General features: G+C 35.9%; 1 pseudogene; it reads left to right on the top strand.

Moving 5' to 3' along the window:
* The first annotated feature begins 8,753 nt into the window (after window positions 1-8,753).
* LOC148921519 (toll/interleukin-1 receptor-like protein pseudogene) lies at window positions 8,754-9,274 on the top strand (annotated as a pseudogene).

Raw genomic sequence — 9,274 nt, 5'->3', positions numbered from 1 at the left:
AGAATTCAGAATGATACAAGTTAATTGGCCCCTTTGACAAAGAAAAAAAGAAAAGCTAATTATCCCCATTGCATGATGAAGTTAATTTCCTAACTGAGTAAATGGGTGCGAAAGGGTTACGACAGAAAACGGGCTCTGCTTTGAATTCTTGCATGCTGCCAAAATCGCCCAAGTGCAAACGGGCCTAGAAATTTTTTATAACCAGATGAAGGCCCTACTATATACTAGAACTCCTACTACTAGAATTGGGCCTAAGGATGTGGGAAAGGAGGGTGGAGGAAGAAATTGGGGTGTATGATTGCTCTGCAGATTGCTTTCTTTGGCATTGGCAATGGCGACTGCAGATCAATCTCTGGCATGTTATGAGCCATTTAAATTACTTATACATTTGTGTTTATTGTTATGCATTTTATATTTTTATCATTTGATAAAGAGATTAATAAAAAAAATTAAATGTGGTGTTAAAAGGGCCAAATTATTTCATAAATACGTTTTTTCAAATCAAATTTTAAAACACCTAGATGATGTGATAGTAATTTTTTTTTTAATCAAAGAGAAATATTTCATTAATTTCGCTGCAAAGACATATGAGTTACAACTAGAAAACTAGAAAACAGAAGTGCAACAACTTAGGTGGCCTCGTTCAAACCTTGCCCCTTAAAAAAACCCCAAAAAACGAAAATCCGGTCAAAGAAACAGAGTAACACTGCACCTCAAGTAACCCATGTTTATCTATTCTTTAAAAAAAAAAAAAGGCTCTCGTTTTGTGTACATACTTCTTCATTAGACGAAATAGGTTATTTTTCAGTTAGTATAACCTCTGGTCGATAACATTGGACGATAGTAACCTCCAGTCTATGTCACCGTGCGACAATGAACTTTGATCAATGTTAGTGTATGACAATGAACTCTGATCAATATCACCGTACGACAAATGATATCTAGTCCAAAAAAACCTAGAGTGTGGTAAAATTGCTTATATTGAATGATGTTCACTCATTTATATGAGTGAGTTTGAGTTTAAAAAAAAAAAAAAAAATCCTCATGTATAGAAAAGAATTGAAAATATAAAATGTGTCAACTAACAAATTAAAAAAATATGATTTAACGAGGGAAAATAATTATTTAGCAAAGAGAAAATAAAAGCTACAATGAAAAATGTGTAAAAGTTACATGAATTGATAAAGCGGTTCTAGAAACTTCCATTAGTAAATATTTTTTTTGTTAAATTGTCGGAGTGACAATCTCCCGCGCGGAGTCTTTGTTTTTGGTCAATGCAGTCCGGAGTCTATGCTTGTAAAAACCTGCTTCCTGGAAGGGAAAATCGCCCGTGCGGTGTCTTTGTTTTTGTTCAGTCCAGCCCGGAGTCTACGCTTGTAAAAACCTGCTTCCTGGAAGGTTGCATGTGGTTTCCGTCACATACGCTTTCCTGTCCGTGAGGGGCCCGTTGGAAAGGAGTCACTAATTTGTGGATAATTTCTGTTTAAATACTGGGTGAACCAAAGAGTTTTTCACTTCCTTCCGGTTCAGTCTCTGGAGTAAACAATTCTTTTGGGTCTCTTTCTATATTTTGTGTATCTGAAATGGAGGATACAGACTTACAATGGGGATGGCCTAAGACGGAGATGGCCATGGTGAAGGCGCCTGGTCCTTCCTACAAGTTCTCGGGTCCGAAGAAGGACTCTTCCAACTTAATACGGCGAAAGAAGGGGAAGAAGTCGATGAATTCGGATAGTTTTGGAGCGAGGCCTCTTTTCCCCAACACACCCACTTTCGATAGAGATGATGGCATTATTCGTTTCCCTAACAGTATCGTTAACACTATTCATCTCTTTCGATTTGTTTGCTGGAAACTACATAATCCCTCACGACGACTTTTTGCTCCTCATTCCCTCGAATTCCCAGCATCTCACGTTTCTTTCTTTAAATTTGCACTAAATGACTATATATCTCTGCGTTTACGTAAGTTGCCTGAGTATTTAGATCATGAGGGCAACAATCAGATTCAGATTCACCATCCAAGGCAAATTAGGGGAAACGTAGCAAATATTTCTGTTTCAGCACAGTGGATGATTTTACTGGCTAGTTTCTGCCTGGAGATTATATCAGCTGTTTTTGAACAGATCACCTCCCCATGCAAGCCTCACTTTGCACTTGTTGCTATGGTGTTGGCTATTCTAGCTCTGCTCACTTGCCTTGCAGAGCTCTCTCTCAAGGGCAGAGAGGCAAGAGTCCGATTGGCGAGGAGGAGGGGAATGCCGCCCTTGTTTCATCATCCACCTCCTCGTAACAGGCTTTTCGGTACTTTCTCTGATGTCTTTGGACTACTTGGTGCCTTCTTTCAATTGGCATTCTCCATAGTTCAGTATGCTTACCTCAGTAGGCATGTTGACAATCCTATCAAAGTGTGCTTTTGGCCCTTCCTCTTCATCTTCTGTGTGGCGGGTTCGATCCTAATTCGGAATCGAAGAAACACTGAAGATAATAATCACGACACTGGCGAACATAGTGCTTAATTAGACAGTAATTAAAGGGACGAAACATGGGCACTGGCCATGTTGTTTTGTGCTCATTTTGTTTTTTAGTCGTATGCTCGTTTTGTGTTACTCCCGTAACCTTTGGCTTTAGTTTTAAAGCGCAATCAGAAATGCAGAAACTGATGATGTGCTATATATGTTAAAATTAAAATGGTTTTTTAGACGTCTGTTTATCATCTACTGAACTCACCTACAACGATCTTAATTTCACTTTCTTCCAGCCACTTTGGGAACCTACATTTTTATTGTGCACAGCTTGAACTATTTACTTTACTTTTCTTTTCTTCCAAGAAAACTAGTTTCACTTTTGCTTAAAAGCTTATACTTTAGTTTTAATTGATCTGGGTGTTGGTTTGAACCGGTCCGATCTGAGTGTTGGTTTGTTGACTTTTTAGTCAACGGTTTTTTTCCAGTTTTTTTAATCCAGTGTTGCTCTCATGTTCTATAGGCTCCTCTGTTGCTAACGAAAACTAAACAAAAAACCAAACCACATAGTGCCAAGGGGGTCACATGCCCCCGTCAACTACTTTGTTGAAACAAATATGTTTTTGTTATGTTGTTTGACTTTCGCGGGGGAGTGAATGGAAACTGCGTCTCGTCTTTGGTTGAAGTGTTTTTTTTTTTTTCCAGAGGCAGAGCCAGGGTTTTAGTTCACAATGACAATGGGCATCCTCAAGTCGTTCAAAATACAAATTTCAAGCTTGCATGCCATATTCTTTTTGTTTATATTTAAATTAAAGGCCAAAGAATTTTTTTTTTAAGAAGAAAATGTTCATTCATAATATCAAGAACGTACATATAAGTTATAATGACACGAAAAAGTAACCAAAGACTGACTTTATTCATCAATAGAATACAAAAAACACAAATACATCCAAAAAAAAAGCAAATTTGACTAATCGATGAGCCGTAAAATATTAATTATTGTTAATATGAGAAGAGAAACTTAATATAGGGCAGACCAGATAATTCATATTACAAAAGACAAAATCATTGTTCAAATTATAAAAAATTTGGAAGCTCTCCTCACCTTGAAAAGGTACTCATCATAATAACATCACCATAAGTTTTTTCCATGTTTTTTCCAAACTAATTGCTATATCGTTTAGCCATAGAACCATAGAAAAATAGAAGAAAAAGTCTTACTACTCTTCAATCTTATTAAAATGCCGTTCTAACACGGAGTGACTGGAAATCATCCCAAAACATGGAAAAAATACATAAAGCCTTAGCGTAAAAACAAAACAAAATATCAGTGGCTGATCCAAATCAATTTTGTTTTCTTTTCATTGTGTATTCTCTTATTATTTTCATTAAAACCATTTGTAAAAAAAAAGAACACCTCAACCAAAGACAAAAAAGAAAGGAAAAACAATGGTGAGAGCTCATGAGTACTCAAGAGGGAGACGCAGTTTCCACTCACCCCCTCATGAAAGTCAAACAACATCTCTTCCTATGTCTCTTCTTTGGTTTCACCAACACACCCCTGCCGCCCCTCATAAATTTCTCTATGTTCTTCGATCGTTTCACTTCTCACACTACGACGTACCTTCTCCATGTTCATATTCATCTGTAGATTGTGTGTGGAAGTAATATAATGCTCATTGTCTTTGAGGGCCGAGTTTCTTTTTTAATTAATTTTTTTATTATATATAAAAAAAATAACTTAAATCATCTTACAATTTTGAAAAATATAGAAATACAAACCAAAGGTTGACAGACGTAGTGTTGTTTAGGGTTGGGCTCGGTTTGGGTTGGTTCGGTTTTGGGCTCAACCCGACATCGAACCGTAAACTTCGGTTGGCTATTTTGAAAACGAAAACCAAACCATAATTGATGAAAACCGATCACTTCGGTTAACCGGACTTGGTGGTTTGGTTTGGTTCGGTTTCGGTTTTTTGGCTCTTAGAGAGAGAGAGAGAGAGAGAGAGAAGAAATAAAAGCGATGGAGAGGAGAAGAAGAAAAAAAGAGAGGGAGAGATGGAGAAGAAGAAGAAGAAGAAGAAGAGGAGAAAAAGAAAAGAGACAGAAGAAGAAGAAGAAGAGGGAGTGAAGAAAAATATAAAAAGAATGAGAAGAAAAAAAAATAGAGAGAGAGGGACTGATAAAGACAAGACAAACGGAGAGATTGAGAGAGAAGAAAAAGAAAAGATTGAAACTATGTATTATATATCTACATATACATATATTTTAAATATTACAAACCGTACACCGAACCATATACTTCGGTTTGGTTTGGGTTCAAACCGATGACCAAAAAAAAACCAAACCAACCCAACCCATTGGTTTGGTTTGGGCGGTTTGGCCGAGTTTCGGTCCAAATGCCCAGCCCTAGTGTTGTCAGCATAGACTCATGATTAAAAAAATAGGGAGCTTCACTAATATACCCAAAATAGGGGCTGAAATTATAAATAAAAAAATCTACATGGGATACACTTTAGAAATACACCAAAAACTCATTTACTACATAAGAAATTGGTGTTGAAGTTCCTATAAATTACGTGACTGCCATTGATCAACTTAAAAGAAGCCCAACACAAAAAACTTAAAAAGCACCCAAAACAAGCCCAGCCCAATTTTTTTTTTTTTAAAACCCAAACAATTCATTACAAAAAAAAAAAATCTTGAAAACCGTAGCTTCATTAACACGTCATGTTGACTAATGACTGTAATGTTCCACACCTTTACTGTCATGTTGATTAATGACTGTAATGTTCCAGTCTAGGGTGCTAGTATCCTATGACATCCTATTTCTAATGCATGTATATCCTGTAATGTTCTAGTCTAAGGTAATAAAACTACTAGTTTCCTATGACATCCTATTGCTAATGCATATCTACCCCTGTAATGTTCCAGCCTAGGGTAAGAACACTGCTAGTTTCCTATGACATCTTATTTATAATGCATGTCTACCCCTGTAATGTTATAGTATAGGGTAATAACACTGCTAGTTTACTGTCATGTTGATTAATGACTGTAATGTTATAGTCTAGGGTAATACACTGTTGGTTTAGTTTTCTATGACATCCTATTTCTAATGCATGTCTAACCCTGTAATATTCTAATCTAGGATAATAACACTACTAGTTTCCTATGAAATTCTATTTCTAGTGCATATCTATCCTTGTAATGTTCCAGTTTAGGGTAATAACATTGCTAGTTTCCTATGACATCCTATTTTTAATACATGTCTACCCATGTAATGTTCTAGTCTAGGGTAATAACACTGCTAGTTTACTATCATGTTGATTAATGACTGTAATGTTCTAGTCTAGCGTAATAACACTGCTAGTTTAGTTTCCCATGACATCCTATTTCTAATGCGTGTCTACCCCTATAATGTTCCAATGCAGGGTAATAACACTACTAGTTTCTTATGACATCTTATTTCTAATGCATGTCTACTAGTGTAATATTCCAGTCTAGGGTAATAACACTGCTAGTTTCCTATGACATCCTATTTCTAATGCATGTCTACTCTTGTAATGTTCCAGTCTAAGGTAATAACACTGCTAGTTTCCTATGACATCCTATTTCTAATGCATGTCTACTCTTGTAATGTTCCAGTCTAAGGTAATAACACTGCTAGTTTCCTATGACATTATATTTCTAATGCATATCTACCCCTGTAATATTCAAATATAGGGTAATAATGTTGATTAATGTTTGTCATGTTGTTATTTCTAATACATGTCTACCAAAGAAAAGATGAAGTAAGAACAAACCAAATCAACTCAAAACAAGCCGAGCCTAGATTGTTAATACATCAATCATTTTACAAATTGAACGACCAAAATTTAAATTAGGTCTAAATTCAAGGACTATGACAACTAAAAAGCCTTATAAATAAATAAATAATCAATGCGAAAATTTCACCCAAAAACTGTAATGCAAGCCTGGTTCGTATGAATAAGATACATACAAAATCGAAATGTGAGCACCCAACATGGGTCATGTTGTATTGTATGGGCCAAAAGATATAGTTCACCAACTATAGTAGAACGAACGTGAATCGGTTTAAGCAAGAAAACAATATGAAGTCAACAAAGATTGTAAACTAATGCCCCAATACTACTAGAAAAAGGATCAAAGGCATTGAGTGCTATCAGTTTCTTTTGCCTTTTTAGGGATTGAAAATAGTGCCTATTGTTGTATTAGGGACCAATGTTTTGAAAGGCGAGGCGTTTTAGTTGCTCTATGCAAGGTGTAAGCCTTAAAACAGTGAGGCGTAAGCCTTTTGAATATTAATTTATTTTAATAAGAAAAATTTATAAATAATACAATACAACAAAAGATGAAGAGAATTCTTGAAATTGATGGAGATTATTTGGTAAGGTAGAAATTAGGGTTGTACTATACCAATATATATATATAGGTCCATGTGTTAATATATTAATTTAGAAAAAAAAAAAAGGGTAAGTAGAATAAAGGCTACAGCTGCCTGGAGTTAGAACAATGCAAGAAATATATTAATATATTCTTACCTTAATTTTATTAGAATAAAGGTAAGAACAAAAAAAGAGAAACTTGCGTTTAATTTTTTTCAAAACACTCAAAGTGAAACGACATCGTTTCATTTAAAGTTTTTAAAACACTAAAATTGAAACAACGTCGTTTCAATTGAATAACCCTAAAAAATTAAACACTTGAAGTCTTCTACCTCGCAAAGTCGTCTTCCTCGCGTAGCCAATTTCCAGATTGCACAGCGCTGGCTCACTCCTCCTGGCCACTGCAACGCCTCCTCACGCCTCCCCGCGCTACACGTGCAACTTGTGAAATAGCTGACCACCTTAGGCGATTCCTTGCCCTTGCTTCGATGATCGCAAAGGCATGCCTTTGGGATCCTCTATTGATAATATATTACTGAATATAAAAATCTGTGCCTAATTTTTGCAATAGGTCCCAAATGTCGCGACATTTAGATATATGTTTGTCGTGTTAAAATCGAGTTATTTATATTTGCCACTAATTCATTTTTTTTAATCAGTTGAGAAGGATTGAAAATCTGGACCTCTAACAACATTGAGATGATCATGGTACTAGTCAACTTAATTCTCAGACTGTTAGATACTATAAGACTCGTTGAATTTGTGTGTGTGAAGAAAGAGGATGATCATGGGTTACTAGGTATGTTGTTACGCCCGTTTTATTTTCAGAAAGAGGATGGTCATGGGTTACTAGGTATGTTGTATACAAACTGACAAAAACAAAATTTCAGATTATACATCCTTGAATTATATATATCTATGGGGATCGGTGCCCTTTTTGCCTTATGGATTACTCTAGTTGTTTGGCCTTGTCGAATATTCGAGGACCTTAATTAAATAAGAATAATGCTACTCTTACCACATTTGTATACCACATTCTCATACCACCTTATGTGGCAGCTGAGGTGGACAGCTACATTAATTAAAATGATTTAATATTTTCTTTTCTTTAATGGTTTATTCCAGTATTTGTTTTTCTAATTGCCTTAATTAAAATGCACTTCATTGATTTAATTGATGTGACATATAAAATGGACATGCCACATCATGTGGTATAGAAATGTGGGATAAAAATGTGGTAAGTGTAGCATTACTCATTAAATAAAGCCTTTTGTTTTGTGATTCACATCCAATGTATCAGTTTTTATTTTATTTTTGATATTATTGATTAATTATTTTTGTATATGTGTCGAATAATATTTTATTGGAAGGAGGAATGCCCTTAAAGAATGAGGCAAGCAGCATGTCCCTGCTAAAATGCCAGCCTCCACACGGAGAGACCGGAAATCATACGAAAGAATCTACAGCCTTTCAGTAAAAACAAAAACTCCTTAACCAATGACGGGGAAAGAGAGGAAACACTTAGTGAGCTGAAATCTCAAAGAGCGGAGAGGAAGGGTGGACACATTTTCCACTCCCTCACCAAAGTCAAACAACATCTCTTCCTGTGTCTATTCTTTGGTTTCATCAACACACACCTGCCGCCCTCTCATAATTTTTCTCTATGTTCTTCTTTGATTGTCTCTCTCTCTGTGCGATTTCCATATTCCTTGTTCCAGTTTCACTTTCGTGCCATCTACGATCTTGCTTGTATTAATTGACAGAGTTGTATAGCAATCTTACAGGTTATTTCAGTATATGAAATAGTATGCACTTTTTCTCTCTAATATTCTACCAAAAGTTCTTGTATCTTTTGTGTTTCTAGCAGATTACTTGCACCCACTGCCGAATGGCTTTGAGCAGCCAAAGAGCCTCCACTTCTGCTCCTTCAGCTTCTCCATGGAAATACCATGTGTTCTTGAGTTTTAGGGGCATAGACACTCGCAGACGTTTTGCGGCTCATCTATATCACAGATTGTGGTTTCGCTCAATTACAACTTTCAGGGACGACAATGAACTTGTAAGAGGTACAACTATTTCACCAAATCTACTGAGAGCAATTGAAGAATCGTGGATTGCGATCGTTATCCTCTCACCAAACTATGCTTCTTCATCCTGGTGCCTAGATGAGGTTTCAAAGATTGTTGAGTGCAAGGACGTGGACACCATTCTACCAATTTTTTATGATGTAGATCCTACTGATGTCCGAAAACAAATGGGAACTTTGTTAGAGTTCTTAGTTTATATATGTATTTTCAGATTTTGGAAGAGATGTATTTTCTGGAGATTTCAGCTAGAGAGAATGAAGAGAAAAATGATGTAATCACTGTTCTATTGAATTCTTGCAAAACTGCAGCTTACATAGTGTGA

This window comes from Prunus mume, linkage group LG1 (assembly GCF_029339155.1).
Source record: "Prunus mume cultivar Tortuosa linkage group LG1, ASM2933915v1, whole genome shotgun sequence".
Classification (NCBI taxonomy): Eukaryota; Viridiplantae; Streptophyta; class Magnoliopsida; order Rosales; family Rosaceae; genus Prunus; species Prunus mume.
This window is presented reverse-complemented; position numbering and strand designations above follow the sequence as displayed.